Source organism: Bos taurus, chromosome 23 (assembly GCF_002263795.3).
Source record: "Bos taurus isolate L1 Dominette 01449 registration number 42190680 breed Hereford chromosome 23, ARS-UCD2.0, whole genome shotgun sequence".
NCBI classification, from domain to species: domain Eukaryota; kingdom Metazoa; phylum Chordata; class Mammalia; order Artiodactyla; family Bovidae; genus Bos; species Bos taurus.
The window spans coordinates 49,233,070-49,252,443 of record NC_037350.1 but is presented as its reverse complement, the minus strand read 5'-3'; the positions used below and the strand labels follow the sequence as shown (position 1 = coordinate 49,252,443).

Genomic DNA, 19,374 nt, shown 5'->3' with positions numbered 1-19,374 from the left:
ATTTTATTTCTCTGTATAGTATAATCCCACAATACATTGCTCTATTTGCTTCAAATAGCCATTGTCCTTCAAAGAAATTTAAAAATGTATTTTTCTTGATATCTGCCCATTCCTCACTGCCCTTCATGACTTTTTTCAGTAATCATTTTCTGTAAGTCTGAAGGACTTGCTTTACCGTTTCTCGTAGTGCAGCGTGAATTTTCCTGGCTTTTGTTTGGAAATGCCTTTGTTTCATCTTTATTTTATATTAGTAATATTTTCCATGGATATAGGTGTCCAGGTTGCCAATATTTGTGCTTGCTCTATTTTTTCCTCTTAGTTCTTTAAAATGTGTCATTTCGTTGCCTCTGTCTTTTCACTTTGGTTTTTGGCAGGTTGACCTGTGTGTGACTTTCTGTCTGTTATCTTGCTTGGGGCTTCAGTGTGTTGAATTAGTGCTTTTCAACCCTTTTTGAAAAGCCTCACATCTCTTCCAACAATTCTTTCTTTCTTTCTATGCCTTTCAGACTGTGACTACGTGTGTATCAGCACATTTGGGTTTGTGCCACAGAACTCTGATGCCCAGGGTGTGCTTTTTATTGTTGACTTTTTCCCCACTGTGTGCTTTATCGTGGGTAGTTTTTCTTGTCTTATCTTTGGGTTTCCTCGTCTTCTCTGTTGCATCCACGTAACCACTAAGCCCCTCCAGCGAGTTTTCATTCCAACTTTGTACTCATCATTTCTCCAGTTTCTACTTGCATCCTTTTGACTGATGAAATGCTCCATCTCTTCATCCATTTTGTACAGTTTCCCTTAAATTCTTCAGCCTGTTCATGATGGTGATTTTTAAGTCTTGGTCTTTTATTTCCGAGCTTTCAGTTCTCTGTTGTTCTCCTTTTAGTCTTCTTTTCTTCTTAGTAATGGGTCACATTTTGCTGCTTCTTTACTCGTCTTCGTTTTTAAATGTTGGCAACACGTATCCTCAGGAAGCCTTACCCTCTCCCCGGGCAGGCAGCGAAGGCAGTGAAGCCAGATCCCTTTGTCATGACCAGGAGTCGAACTGGATTTTGCGTCTCCTTAAGTTTGTGTAAGAAACTTAACTTCTGGCGGAGGAGGGTGGGGCGGTTAGGATGTGATAGCTGAGACAGTAGATCTCTGTAAAATGCTTTGTGAATTATAGATCACAGAGAGCTACTTCCTAATGACTCCCTTATAATTAGTATCTATTGACTATATTGTGTCAGTTTCCCGTGGCTAACGTTACAAATTACCACAAAGCTAGCAGGTTCAACCCATACATCTCTCTTATTTTACAGCCCCGGAGGTCAGGAATTCAGTCAGTCTGCCAGGCTCAGGCTCAGGGGCAGCGGGGCGGGGCCCCCAGAGGCTCCAGGGGAGATCCTCCCCTCCTCCTGCCTGGGTCAGCTTCTGGGCGGACCTCGATCCTTGACCCCTGACTGCATTGCACCGCGTCCCTACCTTTCCTTCCCTATGTGGCCGCTCTGCCTTCCCTCCACGCATTTGTCTCTTCTCACAAGGGCCCTTGCGACAAGCTTATCTCTACGCACTAAGATGTTTTCTTCGCCGCATCCGTGAAGTAGTCTTGGAGTGTCAGGTAACAGATCCACGGGTTCCTCGGATGAGGAAGTGGACATCTTTGGGGGTCGTTGTTCAGCCCATCACATACACTTTTCCTTTTTTAAACAAAGCATTGTTTGTTTGTTCATTTAGCTGCGCCGGGCCTTAGCTGTGGCACGTGGGGTCTTCAGCTGTGGTGTGTGGACTCTTGTTCCCTGACCAGGGATTGAACCCAGGCCCCCCTTGCTTGGGAGCGCAGAGTCTTAGCCACTGGACCACCAGGGAAGGTCTGCATATACCTTTATCTGTTCCATTTCCATCATGGCAAATTGCTTGCTTCAGATAGAATAGAGGAGATTTTGTCGTTAGGCGTAAGAAAGATAGATAATATGAAAGTGTGAGCAGTTTCTGACCATTTGTGTGGAGTGGTCATGGGTCTATACATGAAGGAAGTAGGGACTCCTTTGTCACTTACTGATGTTGGCCTGTCTGAGGAAGAACATGTAACATGATTATAAACGATGGTGAGGCTGAGTCTGAAGGCACAAAGCGTTGGCCGATGCCAGCCATTCAGTGATGGTGAGAGATGGGTCTCCTGTTGCCCGTCGTCTCTGAGGTCGGTCGTAGTTAGACTCCTGGGAAGCCATCAGTCGGTCGCTGGTCTCCCTGGGGTACCAGGCATCAGCTGCGAGCACTGCTGTGGGAGGACTGCGAGTTTCTTCCGGCCAAGGTTGGCCGTTTCCCCTTATTTTGTGTCTTCCCACGGTCATGGTTCAGGGCCCCATAGTCTGTGCATTAATTTATTTAGTGCCTTATGACACTTGTCATTTTTGGCTGCTGGGTTCAAGTCCTGGGACCAGATAGTTTGCCTGTATCATAGCTCTCATTCTTCAGGATCTGCTGGGGGTGAAGTCTATTAGCCCATTGTATAGACAGTGAAACTTGAGCCTTGGAACCAACAAGGAACTCAGCCCCAAGAACTCTGCTAGCAAGTCACAGAGCTAGGATTTTCACTAAAGCCGACTCCAGGGAGCTCCTAGTATTGAACTGGTAAAATCTTGTTTCCTAGACGAAGCATCACTCTGGATTCAATGAGATGAAATGGACAGTTTCTGACTTCAAGCTGTTTTCAATCTGGAAAAGGAGACAGATTTATCAAGAGATGGCTTCCCCCATGTCTCAGTGATAAAGAATCCACCTGCAGTGCAGAAGACACGGTTCCACCCCTGGGTTGGGGAGATCCCCTGGAGAAGGAAATGGCAACCCACTCCAATATTCTTGCCTGGGAAATCCCATGGACAGAGGAGACTGGCGGGCTACAGTCCATGGAGTCGCAAAAGAGTCGGACATGACTGAGCTACTAAACAACAAAATTATAAGTAATATGAAGTGCAGTGAAGGGCTGCACACAGGTGAATGTAGAGTTTTGCTTATACTGACCAGTGTAGGCAGGGATCAAAATTTTCATCTTTTTTTAATCCTATTTTGCTAGTTAATTCTCGGAATCCTTCCACGTCTCTCCAGAATTGTATCAGGACTTGAGCCTGTGATTACTTGCTAATCTCCGGGACTTGGAATAGTTCCTAGATCCGGTTTCTCTGTCATTACCATAAATGTTGTCTGGTAGAGACTCAGTGCAGGATTATGCGGTGTTTCCTCATTCTCTTCCCAGATAAATCCAGCTGCGAGAATCCCATCAGCTTCATTATGTTGTGGTGAAATTAGTGGATCTCATTTTTCTTCCCACTGTTTCCCTGTGCATTTTTTTCCATCTCGCCTCCCCAAAAAAAGCACATAAATATTTTTCTTCTGCAGGAAGGAGGATATTTATCCTAGAAGAAAGTCATAGAAAAAAAATCACAGGCGCTGGGGGAGATGACCAGCCACAGGACCATTTGTTTGTGCCCTGTAGTCATTGTTGACAGTTGGACGTGGAGAGATGCAGCGAGCAGGATGGACCCGTTTGCCATGGGAGCCGTCCTGGTGCATTTATGTAAAGCCTTCATCGCAGTGAGCATCTCGTCCATGCTGACTGGTGCTCCTGCTGTCCCGACCTCCACAGCCACTGGGCGAGGTGGCCACGGTCCCCTCGTGACTCCTGGCCCTTCCTGCCCGGTTTCCACCTCCACCTTGCTTTGCCCGTCTTGGATGTGAGGATGTTTCACGGACCCTCGGTCTGTTGAGTCCCGTTGGATTGTGACCCTGTGTCTGTCCCGGGGCCTCTGTCGTCAGAGGCTTGTGGATTTATGACTGCTTTTTATCTTTGTGAAAGCAAAATAAAGGGCAGCCACCACACATTTCTTCCTTATTTAACGCACTTTTAAAACAGTAAGAGTGAGGTCCTCAGGTCTTCTGGTAAAGATTGGACAGTTACGTTGTGTGACCTTTATATGCACACACGTTCAACATCCTTGTTACAACTTTCTGGCCATTAACCCAACGAAGCTGTCCAACAGCTTCCTGTTTGTCGACACCACCAGGTGCGTGCATGCTCAGTCGAGTCCAACTGTTGTGACCTCGTGGACTGCAGCCCGCCAGGCTCCTCTGTCCTTGGGATTTTCCAGGGAAGAATACCGGAGTGGGCTGTCATTTCCTCCTCCAGGGGCTGTCTTCCCGACCCAGGGACCAAACTTGTGTCTTTTGAATCTCTTGCATTGCAGGCAGATTCTTTACCACTAGAACCACTGGGGAATCCAAATTAAGGAGGGCCCAGTCCTACCAGGACTGAGCGACTTCACATTCACTTTTCACTTTTCACTTTCATGCATTGAAGAAGGAAATGGCAACCCACTCCAGTATTCTTGCCTGGAGAATCCCAGGGACAGAGGAGCCTAGTGGGCTGCCGTCTTTGGGGTCGCACAGAGTTGGACACAACTGAAGCGACTTAGTAGCAGCATCAACAGCAGTCTTACCTTAAGCATGGATTGTAGCCCACCAGGGCAAGAATACTGGAGTGGGTTGCCATTTGCTTCTCTGGGGCCTCTTCCTGCCCCAGGGATCGAACCTGGGTTTCCTGCACCGCAGTCAGACTCTCTACCATCTGAGCCACCTGGGAAGCCATAATGCTCCCCTTGCCTGGACCTGGCTGTGCCTGTTTTCCTACGTCAGTGGCATGGGAGGCGTGGACAGGATGTGGCTATGGGATGTGATTTTCTCTGTTTGAAACAGTGTAGAAATCCAGGTCGCCCGGGCACGTGCACCTGAGTTAACTTACAGTGGCCAAAGGGAAAAGGCTGGACTGCCGACCTCAAGGGGCTCAGCCTGGGATGCGCCTCTCGGAGCAATCATTGGAATACCAGAGCCAGTTCAGGTGGAAATTTCAAGGTTTTTATTAATGTTCTGGGGAGCGAATAAAACCGAAGTAATTTACCTTGCTAAGTTATTAGTCATGAAAGGTAAGCGCGTTGTTGTGTATGTCTAATTTGCCTCATCCTGAATGAAAGGAGAAACAAAACTCCTCACACTTTCAGTTAGTGGTGAGCTGAACCGAGTAACTGAATAACTCCGTTATTCAGAGGATGAGGGAAGCATTTGGGTTCATCTGTAACTTAAAGTCAGCCTGTATTTAGACTGAGAAATGAGAATTACTTTGTGATTCCATTATCACACAGCTTTTTTTTTTTTTTCAACTGTGCACTTCAGTTGGCGTTTTGTATGTATAATCTTGTGGTCTTAAAAATGAAGAATGGTTAACATAAGCATTCATTTATATCGTGGATAGCTTAATTATTCCTTCTATCACTTGGCTGAGTAATGAATCAAATGTTTTCTTTCCATTTGAGGGAAGAATTTATTTTCTCAAGGGCCTCCCTGTGAGATTTATAAATTACAATCAGAGACTGTAATTCATGACCAAGGATAGTGGATTATAAATAGATGACCCTTGTAGAGTCCGTTTGGCAGAGTGTGAACTCTTGTTTAATCAGTGGGTGAAGAGCAAGTAGCTATGGTATATTTATCTGTATTCATTTTTAAAATTATGAAATCTAAACATACAAACATTTATTTTTCTGATTTGACTTTTTAATAACATAGAACTGTGTACCCTCCACCCAGCAAATATGCTGGGATTTACCACAGATCCCTGTAAAGAAGAAAAGCATTCGAAATGTATTTGACACACCCATGCCTCCCTGATGGACCCCTCTTCCTGCTTTCTTCCCCAGAGGTGACCTCTGCCTTTGGTTTGATGTTTGCCATCCTCAGGTTATTATTGCAGTTTGCATATATATATATATATATATATATATATATATATATATGTATAAAGTTTGTAGGATTGCTTCAAAATGACACTGGACAGCCACAGTAGCTAAAAAATAGAAATTCACCACCTGGAACTAATGCAACATTGTAAATCAGTTATTGTTCTATAGAAAATTTAAAAATTAAATTTTAAATAAAGAAGTAGAAATTCAGGGAGATTTAATGAGGAATTTGATGAGCATATTCTACAATGTGTATTGCAATGCAGAGAATCCAAAACAGCCAAATAACTAAGCTGAAGGACTTGCTTCTCTGATGTCAAGTCTTTTTTACAGTAATTGTAAGAGTGTGGACCCAAGCCAAGGCAGACACAGAGGCCCGTGAAAGGCAGTCGGGAGCCCAGAAACACAGCTTTGTATTATTTCTGGCCTCCTGACATGGCCTACACTATAGAACCCACAGGAGGAGGCGACGTCTGTGCAAACCAAGCACGGATAATTGAGAATCCATATGGGAAAAAAAATGAAATTCGACCCCAGACTCCTAATTATTCAAAAACGAATGGCAGGGGTTTGCAGATCTAAGTGGAAAAGGCAATTTATCAGCTACTGACTTTGAAAAAGTCACTTTGCCCTGAATGATCCTTTGATTCTTATTGGACTAGACTGAACTGGGGAGATTGAACCAAATGAACTGTGATGATGTAAAATTAAAGCCTAATTAAATGTCTGATCTTGAAAGTTTGTGAATAAGTATTTATTTAAAGTGATTGCTGTAGGTTTTTTTTGTAAAGCTTTTTTTTTTTTTTAATCAAATTAGGGATATTTCCTTCTATTTCTAGTTTGCTAAGAGTTTTTATCATAAATGACTTAAAATTTACAAACACTTTAGTATATTTTGAGGGCTTCCCCGGGGACTCAGATGGTAAAGAACCTGCCTGCCAATGCAGGAGATCCCATGGTTCAATCCCATGGTTGGGAAGATCCCCTGGAGAAGGGAATGGCAACCCACTCCAGTAGTCTTGCCTGGAAAATCCCATGGACAGAGGAGCCTGGCCGGCTGCAGTCCAGGTGATCACAAAAGAGTCAGACACGACTGAGCGAATAACAACAACCCCCTACCTCACAGGCCTTGGAACCCACTTCATTTCCTTTCTCTTTGAATTGATCACTGTAGGGAGTTCATCTGTGTGCATCTTTTTGTGACGTGTTTTGCTTATTCCTTCATCTGTGGTTGGACACTTGAGTTGCCCCCTACCCTTTGACTGTTGTGAAACAATCCCACTATAAACATAGGGATATAGTTATCTCTTCAAGACCCCACTTTCAGTTCTCTTGGGAACTCTTCCCCAGACGTGGGATTGCTGGATCATAGACTAATTCTCTTTTTAGGTCTTTTGATGAACTGTCACACTGCTTCCCACCACGGCTGCACCATGTTACATTGCCACCGACAGAGCACAGTTCCAATTTCCCTTGTTTGCCAAAAATTATTATCTTCTGTCTTTTTTAATATAGTAGCCATCCCAGTAAGCGTGAAGTTTATCTCATTGTGTTTTGATGCGTTTCCTTAATGATCTGTGATGTTCAGCATCTTTCCACGTACCTGTTGACCATTTCTTTTGCCTTAAGCCAGTCTCCCAAGGGCTGCTGGTCACTCAGTTCCGGCCTTGGTGACGAAAGAGCTGCCGGCCATTCTCGAGGTCCGGCCACAGTCTCCTATGGGTGACTGTGATGGTTCAGTTCAGTTCAGTCGCTAAGTCGTGTCAGACTCTTTGCGACCCCATGAATCACAGCACGCCAGGCCTCCCTGTCCTTGACTTCCCTGGTGGCTCAGAGGTTAAAGCGTTTGCCTCCAGTGCGGGAGACCCAGGTTCAATCCCTGGGTCAGGAAGATCCCCTGGAGAAGGAAATGGCAACCCACTCCAGTATTCTTGCCTGGAGAATCCAATGGACGGAGGAGCCTGGTAGGCTACAGTCCAGGAGGTTGCAAAGAGTCGGACATGACTGAGCGACTTAACTTTCAGGCCTCCCTGTCCATCACCATCTCCCGGAGTTCACTCAAACTCATGTCCATCGAATCGGTGATGCCATCCAGCCATCACATCCTCTGTAGTCGCCTTCTCCTCCTGCCCGTAATCCTTCCCAGGATCAGAGTCTTTTCTAGTGAGTCAACTCTTTGCATGAGGTGGCCAAAGTATTGGAGTTTCAGCTTCAACATCAGTCCTTCCAATGAACACCCGGGACTGATCTCCTTTAGAATGGACTGGTTGGATCTCCTTGCAGTCCAAGGGACTCTCAAGAGTCTTCTCCAACACCACACTTCAAAAGCATCAATTCTTCGGCACTCAGCTTTCTTAGTCCAACTCTCACATCTATACATGACCACCAGAAAAACCATGGCCTTGACTAGACGGACATTTGTTGGCAAAGTAACATCTCTGCTTTTGAATATGCTATCTAGGTTGGTCATAACTTTCCTTCCAAGGAGTAAGTGTCTTTTAATTTCATGGCTGCAGTCACCATCTGCAGTGATTTTGGAGCTCAAAAAAGTAAAGTCTGACACTGTTTCCACTGTTTTCCCATCTATTTCCCATGAGTGATGGGACCAGATGCCATGATCTTCGTTTTCTGAATGTTGAGCTTTAAGCCAACTTTTTCACTCTCCTCTTTTACTTTCATCAAGAGGCTTTTGAGTTCCTCTTCATTTTCTGCCATAAGGGTGGTGTCATCTGCATATCTGAGGTTATTGATATTTCTCCTGGCAATCTTGATTCCAGCTTGTGCTTCTTCCAGCCCAGCATTTCTCATGATATACTCTGCATAGAAGTTAAATAAGCAGGGTGACAATATACAGCCTTGACATACTCCTTTTCCTATTTGGAACCAGTCTGTTGTTCCATGTCCAGTTCTAATGTTGCTTCCTGACCTGCATATAGGTTTCTCAAGAGGCAGGTCAGGTGGTCTGGTATTCCCATCTCTTTTAGAATTTTCCACAGTTTATTGTGATCCACACAGTCAAAGGCTTTGGCATAGTCAATAAAGCAGAAATAGATGTTTTTTGGAACTCTCTTGCTTTTTTGATGATCCAGCAGACGTTGGCAATTTGATCTCTGGTTCCTCTGCCTTTTCTAAAACCAGCTTGAACATCTGGAAGTTCACAGTTCACGTATTGCTGAAGCCTGGCTTGGAGAATTTTAAGCATTACTTTACTAGCGTGTGAGATGAGTGCAATTGTGCGGTAGTTTGAGCATTCTTTGGCATTGCCTTTCTTTGGGATTGGAATGAAAACTGACCTTTTCCAGTCCTGTGGCCACTGCTGAGTTTTCCAAATTTGCTGGCATATTTCACAGCATCATCTTTCAGGATTTGAAATAGCTCCACTGGAATTCCATCACCTCCACTAGCTTTATTCATAGTGATGCTTCCTAAGGCCCACTTGACTTCCCATTCCAGGATGTCTGGCTCTAGGTGAGTGATCACACCATCGTGATTATCTTGGTCGTGAAGACCAGTTTTGTACAGTTCTGTGTATTCTTGCCATCTGTTCTTAATATCTTCTGCTTCTGTTAAGTCCATACCATTTCTGTCCTTTATCGAGCCCATCTTTGCCCAACATTTGTTGAGTCCATCGAGCCCAACATTTTGAAATGTTCCCTTGGTATCTCTAATTTTCTTGAAGAGATCACTGTGATGGTTAGATTTCTGTATCTCCTCTGCCCACCCCTGACAGCACGGCTCCTCCTGGCATTTGTTTGGACTTAATTTTGCCCCGGGGGGTAGGGGTTGGGGGAGTGTCTGTTGTCGAAGAGATTATGACGGCTCCTGGGCCCTTGTCCCTCGGAGAAGTCCCGCCAGGTGGTTGAAATCCCCTGAAACCGAGTCTGGATTCTGAGATCCCGAGGAGCCACGAGAAGATGGTAGCAGGGCTTTGCAGAAGGGGACCCAGCCCCTGTCTATGCAGACCCTTTCCTCTTGAAATGACTTCTTGGTGGCGGAGCCTCAGGGGCAGGTTCCCCCACACCGTCCCGAGTGGCTGCCCCTGCCTCTGGTGTGAGGGCGGCGGTTCTCCCCTGGGCGCCTGCCCCGCTCCCGTCACCGTGGCCGCCCCTCCTGCTCTCCCCAGGTGTGAGGGCGGCGGTTCGCCCCCGGCGCCCGCCCCGCTCCGTCCCCCGGGCACTGGGCGGCCCTGTCTTGGCCGCGGCCGGCCGTGGAGGAGCCTCGCGTGGCTTCTGAGCCGCCGTGCTGGCGTCGGCCCTTCCCTCCGCCTCGCTGTCCCCGCCTCTCTGCGGTCTCTTCCTTTGTGACGTTTTCTCTGTGCGTGTCCCTCTTTTCACACGCGGTTTTCATCCGAGGTAGGTCGTCCGGGAAGCGAGGAGGAAGCGGCGCCTCGCGGGCTGCCTGCGGCCGCAGTGGGCAGCATCTGCCTGCTGGGGGCTGAGACCGCGGATGGAGCGCGGGAAACGGGCAGGATTTCCCCAGCACGAGGACGTTATCAGCGCTGCGTTGAGAGGCCCCTGCGCCTCCGCGCTAGGCACAGTGCCTGACGCCGGGGATGCAGCATGGGCCCCGTCCTGGGGCAGCGCGGGCGCTGGGGGCACGTGAACAGTGAGGGGCTCCGAGGAACGTGGGCCCGGCCTCTGACCAGGGGGGCGTCAGGAGGCACGACCCCGCTGTCGTCTGTGGCTCTGCTCCGTGTGTCCGGTGTGGTGGGGGGGGGGGCGCTCTGAGATGGAGCGGCGTGTGGACGAGGGCAGGCTGAGTTTTCTCTGGAAGGCAGCTAACAGTATATAAACCATCATCATCGGATTTCCACTTTACATGATCGCCGTTCTGAAGCATGAAGGAGGGGTGGGAGCCAGGAGGCCAGGGGTCCACTCCAGCCCTCGCTTAGGCTGGGGAAGAAACGGGGGCAAGTGGGAGGGGGCAGCAGTGGAGAAACTAGAAGGTCAGGTTTCGGGCTCGACACGTTTTAGGAGCCAGAACTGAAGGGCTTTGGGGTGACCACGTGGGGTGCCTGTGTGGGTTTTCATCTGAATTGAGATTCACGCCCCTTGAGAGTTGAGGGGCTCTGTTAACTGTCCTTATAGCTACACAAGCAGACTTCTGCTGACCTGGGCACACGGGGTGTTCACACACTTTAGGTAAAGATACAGGAGAAAGAGACTGATCCCCAGGTGTCTGGCCTTTAGAGCTCAGTGGATGGAACACTGGAGAAAAAAACCAGAACTGGAGAGTTTACCTGAGTGGAAACATTTGAACTCAGGATTCACTAATGTCCCCTTTCAAGCTCTGCTTTTTTGTTGGCGTCGTCTTTACCATTGTTTTGTTTAATTGGCACAGACAGGTCCTCGGGGATGGTAGCAGGTATGGCTGTATCCAGGTGACCGCTCAGGCTGAGGCAGGAAGGAGGAGAAGTTGGGAGCCGGTGTTTATTGGGGAGGGTGAATCGGGGCTGAGTTCTCAGAGGGTGGATGGTCCAGGGCAGGGTGAGGTGGGGCGGGCATGTCGTCACCAGCAAATGTGGCTGGTGAGCGAATCCAGCGCTGGTGCGGGGGAATAAGACTCAGATGAAGCTTCCTCCTGGCCAGAGGACCACACTAACAAGGAGGCGGGATGAAGAGGGCCCACAGGGCCAGACAGCCGTCCTCCTTCAGTGTCTGCTCAGCTGGGGCACTGCTGACGTCACTCTGAAGATACTTCAGGCTCTTGGACCTTGCTTGAGAACAGTTTCATATAAACGTGGGTCATCACCGAAAGCTAATGTTACATCATTACAAAAATGGGGAAGGGGCAGGAAATCACAGTTGTTGGAAGGTTTTGGAGATCTCTTCTGGAACATTTCTGTATCCTAAGGAGAAAAAAATGTGTTTTTTTCCCTGACCACGACTGAAAAATGGGAGGAAAAAAAATTAAACTCAAATATTCTAGTAAATGCTATCCACATTTGAATATTTGGAAGATCTTCCTAAAGTGTTTATCTTGTTGGAAGTGTGAGGACATGAGAAGAGAGGTGGTCCTGAAGGTTGGCTTGCACCATCTGTTTAAATCTTCAGCAATCCTGAGTGTTACGGTGTGCCCCCTGCCTCCCAGGGGAGCGTTAACAGCCCCTGCGTCTCCTTTTTTCACTCCTGTGGACTCCAGTTTGCATCTTTAGCATTGTATTACCATAGCTTCTTCATCTTCCAGAGGTAATTCAGTTACCCTCTTTCCCAGATACTGCAGGTTTATAATTTTATAGGATTTTTCCTTTTCACCCAGTTTTCCAATTATCACCTTGTTAGCTGCACACCTGCTTCACAGAAAATTGCACTGTGCCATTTAACCTTTTGAAAGAAAAAAAAAGAGAATGGAAAAACACACCTCATTACTCGGTTGGTTCAGCCTCGAAAAAAGCCACATCTCTGGGTGTGGAGTTTCAACGAGACTGCAGAAGAGAGCACCTGAGTATTTAATAGAGTCTAGAACGGGAGCGAGAAAGGTGACCGACAGGCTCCTGGCACCAGGCTGGGCATCCGCAGCAGCCCTGCCACTGTGCATGCCCAGCTCCGCGCCAGAGAGTGCACGCACTGCATCTGTTAAAGGCAGAAACACACCCATTAGTGTGTAGATTGAACTCGGGCACCCAGCAAATGAGGTGGAGCCTCGAACGTGATTTCTTGACTAATTAGTTGATTGTGATCAGAGGGGGGGCCGTAGGAATGGGTGGCCCCCTGCGTGGTGGGCCTGCAGCCATCGAGACACAGGCCGGTTTCCTTTTGGTCTGACTTCATTCATGCCTTGATCGCGACATACGGGCGTGATACCTGCATTTCAAAAATGACTTACATGCTTGTGTGTGCTCGGTCACTCAGTCGTTTACATGCTTGTGTGTGCTCGGTCACTCAGTCGTATCTGACTCTTTGTGACCACAGGGACTGTGGCCCTCTGTTCATGGGATTCTCCAGGCAAGAATACTGGAGTGGGTTGCCATGCCCTCCTCCAGGGGATCTTCCCCACCCAGAGATCAAACCCGTGTCTCCTGCATTGGCAGGCAAGTTCTTTACCACTGAGCCACCTAGGAATCACAATCTATAGGCTTACCTACCTATTAAATAATAATAGATAATTTACTGGAAAAGATTGCCCGATCCTGTAGAGAAGGAGGGGTCGTGAGGCGCGTGGAGAACCATGGTCTGTCACAGCACAGACGATGGTTGGGAAGCTCCGGGGAGGCTGGCTGGTGGCTCCGGCTCAGGGGGCTCCAAGCCAGGGCCTCCCACTTCCCCCCCGTCTCAGGTCTAGCCTGCTGTCCCCGCCTACACCGGTCCTTCTTGCTCCGGGAAGCCCAGCCTGCCCCTGTACTCTCACCATCACCCCCATTCCCGACCCTCTCATTTCTGCACCCTGCACGGCCAGGCCGATCCCGCATGAACCCCAGACTCGCCTCTTTGCTGACAGAACACAGTTCCATGTTGAGCGTGCCTCTAAGTATCAGGCCTGGGTGGCCCACCTCACATGCGTGGGCTCTCTTCGGGATCCTGGGTTGTCCCACAGCCTCTCCCCACCACTCCTTTGACAAATAGTCCTGCTTTATCCCTGGAAAAGGCTGAGGCCGTCTAGCACGAGTCCCCTACCGCTCATTGCCACCTCTGAGTCTTCTCAGCATTAGGGGACTGTGTTGTCGTGAATATCAATCAGTTTAAATACCTGTCATGGCCTTAGCACAGTGCCCAACATACCTTATTGTTCAGCAGGTCCCAGCTATTGTATCAGTAACTGTGAGTGGATTAAATAGCAAACAAGCATGTTAAGTGCTGTATATAAACCCTTCTTTTCCTACCATATTTGTTGTTTAACGGACTTCCCTGGTGGCTCAGATGGTAAAGCGTCTGCCTATAATGCGGAAGACCCGGGTTCAATCCCTGGGTCAGGAAGATCCTCTGGAGAAGGAAATGGCAACCCACTCCAGTACTCTTGCCTGGAAAATCCCCTGGACGGAGGAGCGTGGTAGGCTACATACAGTTCATGGGGTCACAGAGTCGGACACGACTGAGTGATGTCACTCACTTGTTGTTATTTAATCACTAAGTCGTGTCCAGCTCTTTTGTGACCTCATAGACTATAGCCCACCAGGCTCCTCTATCCCTGGAGTTCTCCAGGCAAGAGTACCGAAGTGGGTTGCTGTTTCCTCCTCTCTGGGATCTTCCCGACCCAGGGATAGAACCTCTGTTCTATCCTGTGTTTCTAGCCTCTATCTACTTCAAGTTAAATGTACCAAAATTTTTTGTGGATAACTCTTACATTTTAGCCCAATGACTCTGCCCACAAAAAGGAAAAACAATGCAGTTTTAATGCCACATCTCTCTGGGTTTGGCAGAAGGAAGTTGTTGTTTTTCCCCCAAGCCAGTGTTTTTTTCTTTTACCCATTCAAACATCCTCTCCATCCTGTGTGGAGGATCTGATTGTCTGTGAACAGCACTGTGTTGGGGCAGTATCGATTTCTCCATGGTTATTTCTTTTCTGGAAACATGTAAGTAATCACCATGGCAACACGATCACTCACAGATGACACAAATACACCTCCACATCTATTAAATAAAATAGCATTTAAAAAATAGTGCCTTCCCATTGAGGATCCAGTCCTCACTCTAGCCTCCCTATCTTTCTTTTGCGTTCTTTTTTTTTTTTCTGCCCTTGATTTCATCTGCCTTTTTTTTTTTTTTTTTTTTACTGTAACTGAATACCCACAGGTGAAAAAGGGTAGAGTTAATTTGAAGAAACTGAGGCTTCACGGTGTTTGCACCACATTGGCCCAGTCCCCAGGAAGGCCACCGCCAGACACCGGGCAGCCCTGTGCCGCTGCCTTGGCCTGCCTAAAGCCCAGATACCCGAACGGCCAGCAGCACTGTCCGCCGGGTGGCGCTGCAGTCAGATACTCGTTCTTTCTAAACCTCAGTTTCCTCATCTGTGAAATGGGCATGATATCCCTCTGGCTTGCATGACAGGAGTGACTGAGACCTTGCCTGAGAAATCCCTATGTGCACAGGGCTGGTGCTGGACAGGCTCTCGGGGTATAAGTTGACTCTGTGCTTCTAGAGCCCATCAGTCAGGCTGCGATGGTTCAGGAAGCCGTCCTCGGGAAGGGGACCTCACCTTTTGGGTCCAGGCAGCCCTCTCGCTTCCAAATGGAGGGCTGGTGGCTGGTGTCTTTCTGTTAAGATTCATAGGTATATGGAGTATCTGTCAAGATGTGCAAACAGCAGAGAACAGCTTGCCAAAACCCACTTTTGATTAGTACGCAGGACACACAGAACCGTCGGGGAAGTTTTGTTCTCACGGGTTCCAGGGGGTTATCCCTCTGTGGGCATAAAACTGTCGGGTACTTGGAATCACAGCCACTTGGCAGAGTGGCTGGAACCCAGGCAAGGTCAGGTGTTTGCAGCCTTCACGTGCTGCTCCGTTCAGAAAGACGGGGAAGAGGGGCCATCGTCCTGACTGGACCTGCGGTATTCACATTCGCCGTCCATTTACTGAGCGTCTGGTTCGTGGCCAGCACGGGGGTGGCTCCTGCCTCGGGATCGAGGGGCGAGAAATGCTTCCCGAACTTGCACATGGTCTCTTGACTAGGAACACAGAAGAAGTTAAATCGGGAAACACAACAAAACAAAAATGGAGAAGGGAGGGGAGACCATAGTGAGCAGAAAAGTGGAAAATCTTTCTACGGGCTGTATTTTGCTTTTTATTAAAAAAAAAAAAAAAAGAAAAAATAACATAGTCATGTGTCTCTCCTGCTGGCGTTGCTGCTGGAGTAGGACCCAGCCTGTGGTTGATCTGCGTCCCCGGGGTGCCGTGCAGGCGTCCTGCAGGCGGTCCAGCTCCCAGCTCCATGTGCGAGGTGCTGGGCCTGGTTGCTCTGCACTCTGGACCCTCCTTCCGCTGACAGCTGCCCTGTGAAAACTTCGGCTCCATTAACAGCAGTGGATGGGAGGAGGGGGAGAGGAGGAGAGGGCGGGCTTAGGTGTGGTGCTGTGCACGTGGGCTGGGCTCCGGTTTCCCAGGATTGTTACCAGGACCACAGGAAGATGCTCCCATCCAGGTGTGCCCCTGTGAGTCAGCATCAGGACCAGACGTGAGCATCATCACCGCACACGCCGAGCCCCCTTTACGAAGCACCAGTGCACCCCCAGTGCCAACGCCAAGTCCTTGTCATAAACGCGTTCTTGTCGTTCAGGCCATATGTGATGTCCAACTCTGCGACCCTGCTGCCCTGTCCTTCCCTATCTCTTGGAGTTTGCTCAAGCTCATGTCCATTGAGTCAGTGATGCCATCCAAGCACCTCATCCTCTGGCGCCCCTTTCTCCTCCTGCCTTCAGTCTTTCCCAGCACCAGGGTCTTCTCCAGTGAGTCATTTCTTCACATCAGGTGGCCAGAGTATTGGAGCTTCAGCTTCAGCATCAGTCCTTCCAATGAATATTCAGGGTGGATTTTCTTTAGGATGGACTTCTTTGATCTCCTTGCAGTCTAAGGGACTCTCAAGAGTCTTCTCCAACACCACAGTTCAAAAGCATTCCCTTGCAGTTCTTCTGTGCTCAGCCTTCTTTATGGTCCAACTCTCACATCCATACATGACTATAGGAAAAACCATAGCTTTGACTAGATGGACCTTTGTTGGCAAAGTGATGTCTCTGCTTTTTAATATTTTTTAATAATACTTTTTAATAATGTTCTATAACATTTATGATAACATCATAAAGGAAGTACTGAGAATATCCCCATTTTATAGATGGAGAATTTAGGCATTTGTCCTAAGCTATCCGGCGCTCAGGTTGAAGCTTATGAAGTGGCTTTGGCCGGGGAAGGTGGTTAGAAAAGGCAGCGATAGCCATTCCCTGCGTTCGGTCTGCCCGCCTGTGGCAGGGTGTTGCTAGAGATGGTCCTGGCTCGTGTGTGTGGCTGATGTACGAGGCGAGCTTTTACCCAGGCTCCATCCATGAAAAAGTACGACTTTACCAAAGTTAAAGAAAATTTCTTTGGACAATCTTTTACCAAAATAGGATGGTCCTTTGTGCTAAAATGCGAGGCATGAAATGGCAAAGTCCTGAAGTTGTTGTCGACACAGGACACCCAGCCTTACAGGCTCCGTGATGCAACGTGCTAGTTCATTTTTGAAAGCTCTCTTTTTCAAGGCAGGGTAACCAGTGAAGACGTGAGAGGCGTGTGACAGGTGGGCTCAGCAAGGCCTCCCAGGCTTTAGATGTGCCACAGAGTCAAGGGCTTTCCAGCCCTCCTGGGTTCATGACTGGATGCTCTAAACATGCATCTCATCCGTGAAGGAGTGTTCCCCGTGCCTGGTACCCAATCCCCAGGCTTGAAGGAGTGTTTGTGCGTGAATGCTCAGTCGTGACTGACTCTTAGCAACTTCTTGGACGGTAGCCTGCCAGCCTTCTCTGTCCATAAGGTTTTCCAGGCAACAATATGGAGTGGTTTTCCATTTTCTTCTCCAGGAAATCTTCCCGACCCAGGGATGGAACCCACATCTCCTGCATTGGCAGACAGATTCTTTACCACTATATCATCCGGGAAGCCCAGGCTTGAAAAAGAGCCATTGTGAAAATGAAATGGTTCCGCGTCCCAAATGTATTACTGTTCTTTCTCAGTAATTAAAATCTGTAAAAGGAATGGAGTCAGAATAAGCAATGTTGTGTTCCCAGGGAAGTCTCGGATCTCGCGAGAGTCCGTTTGGGCCACAGTATGTATCCGGTGCCCATGGTGGGTGCTGCTGCGGGGGAAGCATGAGGTGGGCTTTGCAGAAGGAACCTCCATGCTCCAGGTGCCTCAGTTTCCCCACTTACAACGTGAAGTCAGCTCTGCTTCCAAAGGATTTCATTTGCATGACAACTTTACACTCTCCCTCCAAAATGTGGAAGCCATGTTAAATTATTAATAAATCAGATTGTTCAGTAACAAAATCCAGCTCCCTGTCTCCTGTGTTTACAAGTAGACTGTTTGTTTAACAGAGCCTTCTGTCATGCTTCCAGGCCCTGCTAAGTACTTTACAGAAAACCTCTTCCACAGATACTACTAATTAACCCCATTTTACAGATAAAGAAACCAAGGCCCAGAAAGGACACGTAACTGGCCCAGGCCACTGGCTCCGGAGCCGGGCTGAGCGAGCCTGATCCCTGCTGCCAGGGAGGGCGCGAGCTGACCCCGCAGTCCGTCCCGGCCTTCGCCACAGCAGGCGGCTGTTTCCACTGGGGCACCTCTGTTGGATGGGTTCTCTTTTGTGTCCCTAAATGTGAGGGCTTTTGAGGAAATTAATGCTTCTGCCTCAGTTAAATCGTTTTTCATCCAGTTTGTGATGGAGTTCAAAAGCAGGAAGACGGCTTTTCCCAGGAGACATCGCTCTCTCTGCTTTGGAGCAGCTCCGGCTTGGCCCTGCCCCTTTGCCGCACCCCCACCCCTGCCTGGAGTGTGCAGATGAGGGTCCCAGTGAGCAGGGGAGGGACGGGGCTCCGCTTGCTCTCACTTCAGCATCCTCCTCTCAGCCCTTCCTCTTGCTGTCCCGAGCCCAGTCAGCCAAGCCGTAAGGCACAAACAGCAGGCTTCACCAGACTCTGGCAGAGTTGGCACCGCCCCGCCCCCATCAGCACCATCAAAACAAACATGCGGCCATTCATTTTCCAGCTGCATCTTCAAGTGCTTATTCCTCCCTGCGTAGGAATGTCATATATTTTAAGAGAGATATGCAAGGCCTTTTTGCAATTTCTTCTTCCTCCCTGGTGTGTGTGCATAGTGTGTGTGTGTGTGTGTGTGTGTGTGTGTGTGTGTGTGTGTTGAGTGTGTCCTGTGGAACAAGGCTGTCTAAGGGTCTGCCTTGGCACATTGCCTTGGTGACTATTTTGTCAGCATGTTTTTTCTTTAACCTTCCACAAATATGCATCTGCCTCCAAATAGCATTTAATGAAGAGGTGTTTGAAATAAATCTCTGGAAACAAAAGCTACTTTATTCATCATCCGTGCGGCGATCAGCCAGGGAGGCTCCTGTGTAGAGTGCATAATTAGAAGCAGAGGACTGTGTGTGCGTGCCTGCACGCGGGTAGATATCGATGGTGTTAATAAAAACCTGGCTTCCGTTCCTCCTCTGATCAGAATAAGAATTAGGTTACCTGCAAACTAAATGACAAGAGGCAGCTGCAGAAAGAAAAATGCATTATTTTTTATTATTGTAATAGCCCTCTTCCAATATCCTTTCTCCTTCCAAATCACGGTACCTCAGGATCTTTAACGATATCTAGGTATAAAAAGAAAGCAGAGTTTTGTGGGGAAGATATTTCTTTTGTAGAATAAAAATGAAAATCACCTGTGTTATTATTTTTTTAAAGGCTGTTGGTCCTTTTAGGATTGGCTCCTTGATTTGATAAAGCCCTTTTAATCATAATAAGACGCAGCTTCACTGTAGCCACCGTGGTTGAGGAATGGGGTTAATCAAAACATATAGCTCACTGGAGCCGTATGACGTAGTGAGAAGACGAACCTTCAAATGACTGATAAATAAGAAAGCAGGATGCATTTCAAAGAACTATAAAAACTCAAGTTAAAAATTGTACCAGGCGGGCTTAGGGTCCTG

General features: G+C 48.1%; 1 protein-coding gene and 1 non-coding gene across 13 annotated transcripts in view; both read left to right on the top strand.

Moving 5' to 3' along the window:
• FARS2 (phenylalanyl-tRNA synthetase 2, mitochondrial) overlaps nucleotides 1-19,374 on the top strand; it is a 305,944-nt gene that overhangs the window by 165,014 nt on the left and 121,556 nt on the right.
• Nucleotides 13,607-13,679, top strand: TRNAY-AUA (transfer RNA tyrosine (anticodon AUA)). The gene has a single exon. It is a non-coding gene; the product is annotated as a tRNA-Tyr (tRNA).